At 36.1% G+C, this 7,720-nt stretch overlaps 1 long non-coding RNA gene and 1 pseudogene across 1 annotated transcript; both read right to left on the bottom strand.

Moving 5' to 3' along the window:
* Positions 1-92: 92 nt before the first annotated feature.
* On the bottom strand, positions 93-6,218 carry LOC129299393 (serine/threonine-protein kinase haspin homolog; annotated as a pseudogene).
* Positions 6,219-6,348: 130 nt separating this feature from the next.
* On the bottom strand, positions 6,349-6,808 carry LOC129299394 (uncharacterized). Its single transcript, XR_008590557.1, has 3 exons — positions 6,742-6,808; positions 6,533-6,656; positions 6,349-6,428 (listed from the first exon to the last, which is right to left on the bottom strand). It is a non-coding gene; the product is annotated as an uncharacterized LOC129299394 (long non-coding RNA).
* Between the last annotated feature and the right edge of the window lie 912 nt (positions 6,809-7,720).

The following is a 7,720-nucleotide window of genomic DNA, read 5'->3' on the forward strand; positions in this document are numbered from 1 at the left end:
CCAAGTAACAACTGGGTTGAGACAACGCTTTAGAGAAACTGGCAGTCACAGTACCAATAAGAAGCTTTCACATGGGCAATGAAATAAACTAATAAAGTATTTGGTGCAGTGGCGGGAAAAGGGGATTAAAGGGAAAAGGCAAAGTGGAGCGAGATCAGCAAGAGGTGTAAGTGCACAATGCCACACAATGACACGATCACAGTGCAAACATATCATGCGAGATTCGGTTTACAACATATAAAGCACAGTCAGCTTATCAATATTAATCCTTGATCTACAATCTCGCCTCCTTTATATCTCCTCTTTTCCTTAGCAGCCTCATCTTCCTTCCCTCCTCTTTCTTTTTTCTTCGAGGTCATCTGATACAAATCTAAAATATCTAATTAGATAAGGCCTTTAAACGTCACTCTCTTTTCATGTCATCAGTCATAAATGACGACAGTTCGGTAAACAAGAGCCGTACTTGATATTCAACTTTTATATACACACACTTTTACCAACTCCAAAAACCAAGGGTGAAACGCCAAAATTTACATACTTCTTGCTGATCACGTCTTTTCTACCTCTGTCGTGCGTAGCTTAAGTACCATCCACAACCAACAAGTCATCGAAGAAAAAATCGGACATTGCCGTCCTTGGCTGAATTATACTTGTCCAGGCGTTTTCTTCAAGGAACGCAGATCTCTCTCATTCTTTGAAGTACGTTCCTGAGATAACATTAACTTCATCAATTCTGCCGTCCTGACATTTTATTATTTTGACCAATTTTACATCTCTTTTTCAACCCAGGAAAAACAAAATCCAAATCATTAGACTAGTATGTCTGATGGTAAAAATATGCTCACGCGATCAGGCATGCCACCCAAAAGGAAAAAGTAATTCTAACGAGATCCTGACAGGATGCAAAGGTCTTGCCGTGTCGCATGCATGAGTGCAAGGATGGCAAATAGTTGCAAAAAGTGAAGACGACTTACAAATGATTTCTCCGTCAGCAGTATATCGACCAAGTAGATCAACCACAGCACGTTTGTTCTAGGAAAACTGAATTAGAAAAGGCAACAAGGTTTTAATGTCTAGGAAATTCAAATAAAACGGAAACAAAAATCTCAGACTCAAGATTAATGTCATAGAGTGAAATATAACAAATACAACTCTTATTAGCCTGCAGACAATCTGAATAGCGGAGAAATAAATGAAACTTAACCACAAAATCAATCTATTAATAAAGTTCTCATTTATCAACTAGTTCTTCATTTCCAGAAGTCCATGCTTTAAAGATAAACGAAAATGCACAAGAACATTACCTTCCTTCCCACCAATCTTCTGTTACCTCCTTCATCTTCCTGTATGTTTCTGACTGCATTTGATAGTTTCAATCGTTTAATACAGTTATATAGAAGTAGGAGTGTTCAAATTGAATCAAACCAAACTAACCCAAATCAATCCAAAATCAAACATAATCAGTTCAGATAAGTGAAAATCGAACCAAGGAAATTGGTGATGAATATATTTCCAAAAGCAATAAAAATAAACCAAGTAATATGTGAAAATCTCACCCCACTAAAGGGGCTAAAGAATGGAGGTGTTTAAACTTTAAACAGTAGAAAAGCAACAGCGACAGAAAGAGCTTAAACGTATGAATAAAATCCAATAAAGAATGGACGTGCTTTTCTACCACGGTGAATTTTGAACAAAAATCAATGAAAAATCAAATTACACAGCACAATGCATATTAAGCAACATCTTATACAAAACAACAACAAACTTTATCCCACTAGGTGAGGTCAACTACATGAATTGTACGACGCCAACTCTATCATTTATTAAACTTTTAGAAATATTATTAATTAAGAGGTCTTGATCAATAATTTTCAAAAATGTTCTCTTTAGCTTTTCTCTATCCTTCCTAATAGGGCTCAATTATTTGTTCTACTCTCCTCACAGGTGCCTCACGTAGCTTTCTTTGTATATGTCCAAATCACCTCAAACGATTTTTTACCATTTTTCCTTTAATAGGTGCAACATCCACTTTTTTCCTGTTTCTGCGCTCATTTTAGATTTGTCTTTACATGTATGTTCGCACATTCATCTCAACATTCTCATCTTTGCTACTTTTCAAATTTATGCTCTTGATACCCCACTAAAACCCAACATTCACTACCATATAACATTGTCGGTCTTGTAGCAATTTGATAAAACTTTCCTGTAAGTTTATTAGGTACCTTATAAATGCAAATAACTCCTGTAATCTTTTTCTATTAATCACTCACTCTTGTATCCTATATGCAATGTCTCCATCAATTTCCGATTCTATAAGAAACAATCTTACATAAGAACCAAAACAAAAAAAGATTTAAACCAAAACTAACTTAACCATAAACCCCGAAAGTTCTTTTAGCAAAGCCACATAGTCGATTTGATTAATTGGTCTAAAACCAAACATTTGAACAGTCATAAGGAATCCTGAAGATACTTATGACTTCAACAAAAAATCCTGACCTGTTTGTCCCCTTTAGGACCTTTAAAGATCGGGATCTGATGAAAGAATCCAAGAAGTGTACATCATCGCCTGTGAGCATCATAGGGCACAGTCAGCGAATGTAAGACACCGTCATGATCCACTGAACAATTAAAAGCACAATGCCTTAAGCGTCGACCTGTGTTTATTCGCGACAGAGTGAAGTCAATAATAGATATGATCAGTCCATATGTTTTAACAAGCATGTGCCTGCCATCAAGAGTGAACTGCAATGCCTTTGATTGAGTCGCTTCGACTTAAAAGAATGTTTCCCCCCTGTGCAATTGCAAATTAATAGATTACTTATTAAACAAAAAAACAAAAATTGCAGAAGTAGTCATTGACATCATGATAACCTCACCAGTGAAGATCTCGATGTTCAAATTCATATGCAGATTCAGCCACAGCAAGCCCAGCAGTGGCCTGCATTTTATGAGGGAATTGAGACGCATAGAAATAAAACCTTCATGAACAGGTGGTAATGCGAACTTGACATGTAAACCGTACCTGAACTAGTAAACTCCTTGCCTCGTCAAAATTCAAAAGTGCAAAGCTTTCAAGATCCTTGCCACCATGTCGTAATACGAACACCACATAACACTGAATGCAGATTTTTATTCAGTCACTTAGTATATGATCATATATCCACCCCTACAGACTGACCCAAAAAAAAAAAGCAGCAACTAAAGGCATGTCTCTGCTTTTCCTTTGCTGCCCCTACGTCCTGTCTTCATACGTTGTGAAACAGAATAAGTATATCTGTGGCTGCGCACAGAATTTTTTGTCTAAACACTCAGAAGTAAGATTGAAATGCATGATTTGGGCGCATAAAGTAAGATTATGAACCATGACAGAAGTTGAAACCTCACTATCATGTCATTAAAAACGGTTGAAATGGGAAACCTGTTTCTCTGGAAACACTTCCGGGTGATCATTCTCTGAACCATGATTTTTATCCCAATTCTCCCATGCTTGAATCAATGAAGCATCGTAGGATCCTTGGCATACACTAAATCTGTCACAAAAGGCAAGTCGACATATATCTGAGTTCCACAGATTATTTACAATTACAACTGGGGCATAAATTAGTCTACATGCATACGAGACATCCCGATGATTAAGGCTGAGTTCAATCCTGCATCTGTAGTTCTACCATATCTTGAAAATTGACGAGTACCGCCAACGCCACATGGAAGACTTCAAGACCATCATTAGGGGGTCAAGTTGTGAAAGAGTAATAACTTGTCCTCGTCAAAGGTAATGATAATCAACTTAAACGTTACGAACTAGAATTATTTTACAAAACAAATTCCATCTTTAAGCACGCATATTTGTTTTTATTTAAAAAGAAGACAACTCAAAAGCGAGCAAGAACTAAGAAATTTCTTTCCTACGATGTCTGATATGGTTGTAACAAAGTAGCATTTATAAATCGAATCAAACACTCACTTTAATGTTTCAATGAATATTCCGCAAGAATTATGAGCGTCTCCATCATTTTTCCTCAAATAGTTCAGCGTTTTCGAAAGAACCACCTCCTCCAGCAGTTCTTCTGATCTCTGTAGTACAGAAGCCATATATAGTTAGTAACGTAAGAACACTAATAATTTACTCAGTCGATGGACACAGCATCTTCTCAAACCCAAACAAAACAGGGAAAAAATATATATATCACCTCATTCAACTAATGGCTACCCGCAACGCTTGCCAATCTAGTTCATTAACAATTAATTTACAGTGATTGTTGTCAGCTCGTTCATCAAATAGCCTTACTGCAGTAGGGCTAATATAATCAATATCGATATATCAATAAATACTACTACTGAACCATACTGTTTACATAATCGTAAACAAGGTGGCTTCTAATTTCCGTGAAATACAAGGGCTGAGATCTATCTATATTGGACAGCTAATTCCAAGAACATTATGAATGCAAGAATGCAAGAGTTACCTTTTGAACTTCCCCATTCACTCTGAGTTCCCGTCAATAGGAACAATTTTACAAACGTAGCTGCCAATCTTGAAAGCTTCTCCATACGTTCCTTCACCAATTTTGACGATAGTTTCAGGATCACTGGAAGTAACAAAAATTATTCCTATAAGCATGAGGATGTATTACCACGTTCAAAGAAATAATAACTTGTGAAAAACTCAAAGTCATCATCGTAATTTTAAATTACAAAGGTCCTCTACATTAAACTAACAACTAGTTATGCCATGCTAATCTGAGGCAATATTACTTGATATTTTTTTTTTTTCCAAATAACAGGAGGGTATGGAGAATTTAATTCAATTAGCAATCTAAGTTAAAGCCTCAAACCGTATGCCTTACATCATGGCAAAGACGCAAGTACAAGTTACAACCAGAGAAAAAGGAAATTCACATTAAATTACGAGTCCCCTGTGCTGCTTAAGAAATATGTGAGCGTTTAATCATCAAGGTCAGAAAACTTGACAGCCTGTAAAGTGAAGGAAAATGTTTTGCTTGGTGGGGGGAAAATCTCATAACATCACAAATAATTTATTGAGGGAATAACTACTACTTAAAATAAAGCAGCTTAAAAGCCTGTATTGTAAGACAAAGAAAGCAACAGGCTGCGCCATAACATGAAACCCAAAGACTAAAACCAAATAATATAATTAAAATATGCAGTAAGGAGCAAAATGCAAATCCACAAGCACATGATTTTTGCTAATCTTGGACAACCATAAGGTACGATGGTATAAGGAACTAGGAAACACACCAATACTCAGATAGCACGTCTTGAAACTTCGAGGGCACAGACTGTCCACATATTTCCAATAAAGCAGCAAATGGACTAAAATGTTCATCTGCCAAAGCTGATGACGATGTCAGTGAGAGCTTCTTAACAGCAGCTTCTAAATTTGCAGAATCTTCATCATCTTGAATGGACATTTTATCAGTTCGCAAATCGATGTCCCCCTCAAATAGACCATTGTCGACAATAATACTTCTGCCTTCAGTGATGATTGTATGAAGATGTGGATCAACTTCCGCAGATTTTTCAGAAGTTCTTGGATCTAAACAAAAATCAATATCATAAATAGTCTCCAATCCCCTGGCTGGAGTATCTAATATCTTAGACAGCGTGCTAGAAGGACCACAACTGAGATTCAATTTCCTGGACAGTAACCATTTTTCTAATCTTGAGCATAGATGAGGCAGTTGACCATTATAATTTTCATTGCCTAGGGTCCATGTACCAACTTTCTTGGGCGAGGGACTCTCCTCTAACAACTCAAAAGCATCAACCTCTTCAAAGTATGCTCTCTCCTTCTCAAAGTTAGGATGAGCTACCAATTTTCCCTGCGAATAACAAACAAATAGGTGGCTGAAAATGGTTTGGATCTCTTAGAATACATGTACTAACGGAGTCTTCTGAAGTTCAACATTACAAACATACAATGCTTCCTGAATTAATGAAAATGACTCAGAAATTAATTGAAAACGCAGCTGCAACAAGAACAAAACAAAATGCTACACTATTAAGATCGTCATCATGCAAAATGAGAACAAGAAGCAACAAAGGCATACTTTGGGAAGAGCAGGTCTCCCTTTTCTTTTTTTCCTTCTTTAATTCAGGCTGATAAACCATACAAGCTCCAACAGCTATACTTGTCCTCCCTCTGTTTAAAAAGAATTCAATAAATAGAAAATGAACCCACAGTTTAATAACATAAAAGAAAGAAAAAGATAGGCAGAGGCAATCACCACCTTAATTAGATACTCACTTTTAGAAGGTCAAATGATCTACCTTGTCGAAAGAAAAATGTAAGAGCGGAAACTACAAGCAAACCTTGTCGAAAAGATCGATTCCAACTGACTAGCTTGTTTGGGTCGACCAAACTCACGCGATTCGCAGGCGGGCGACCGAAATCAGAATGCTTTCTGGGAGCATTGAAAGACAAAAAAAAACAGTTTAGGACACGATATAGAGGAAAAATCAAGAGAAATGCAAAATCAGGTGGTCAAATGAGGAAACGTGGAATTACAAGTTCAAGTCCTTTTGGTTGTTCTGGGTTTTTCTTCTTCTGTAGACCACCTCGATTTGTTGCTGCTGCTGTTGTGGTGCATCTGCACCTACGATTTTTGACCATAAATCAACCGAACTTCCCCCTGGAAAATACGCACCCAAAAATGAAGAGAGGATTTGAAACTGAGAATCAGAACATCGGAAAGCGAGGACTTGCTATCTCCATACCTGCCTTGGAACCCATTGCTTCACTGCAGTCGGACAGCAGTTAGCAGAGATCGAGTTGAAACTTGAAAACCCCCCTGGCGGGATTAATTATTGAAAACGTCCATATAAAAAAATATTTCATTTTTTAACAAAGAACCAGACAGGAGAGAAAATCGTCAAGGCTAATTAGTAGTCTTGGTGAATTTTTAAGAAGCTAACTTAATTTTTTAAAATTGATCTTATATAAAAAATTATCAATATCAATTTCATAAACTTTTATCCTCATCTTAATTATCTCTTTTTAACATTTCATTAATGTATCTGCCCCTTTGAATAGCTATTGAATGTTCATTAAACAATATCTCTTAAATGTGAAATCCCTCCTTCCCTCAAGCCAAATTTCGAGAAAAAATATTACCCTGCGTCAAGTGATTTTCATTGTGGAAATTTCATTTTTAAAATAAGATGAAAATTTAGTTCCGTCAAAAATTAAAGTTCATGAATATTATAGATCTTGAACTATTACTCAAATAATATCATAAAATCTAAACTTTTAAAGTGAGCCAAAAATCTTTCTCCATTTATAAATTTTGAATAAATTACTCCTATCATTTATCCACATAATTTGACCATTATAGCCCCACTGTTATGCCATGTGTCAAGAGAGGATTAGTGCCAAATTAACATTTGATTGAGCCCCACAAAGTCAAAAATAACGGCAATTATATATAACTAAATGTGAAAAGCAATTTATAAGTCAAGGAAACCCCCTCCTAGCATCCACATCCTTATCGGGTCCGTTTGAATTCAATTTGTAACGGGCGTCCTAAATTAGGACTTAATCATCATACAAAATCATGGTTAATCAAGGACTAACCCAAATGGATTATACAATACGAGATTAACCTAAATGAATTCTTAATATGTATTTATTTTTCACAAACTATTTAATAAAAAGGAATCCCAAGTCTTTAAAATATTTTAAGAACTCATATCATTC

The sequence above is a fragment of the Prosopis cineraria genome, unplaced genomic scaffold (genome assembly GCF_029017545.1).
Source record: "Prosopis cineraria cultivar Desert tree isolate PC_DT_omini unplaced genomic scaffold, ASM2901754v1 PC1146, whole genome shotgun sequence".
NCBI lineage: Eukaryota > Viridiplantae > Streptophyta > Magnoliopsida > Fabales > Fabaceae > Prosopis > Prosopis cineraria.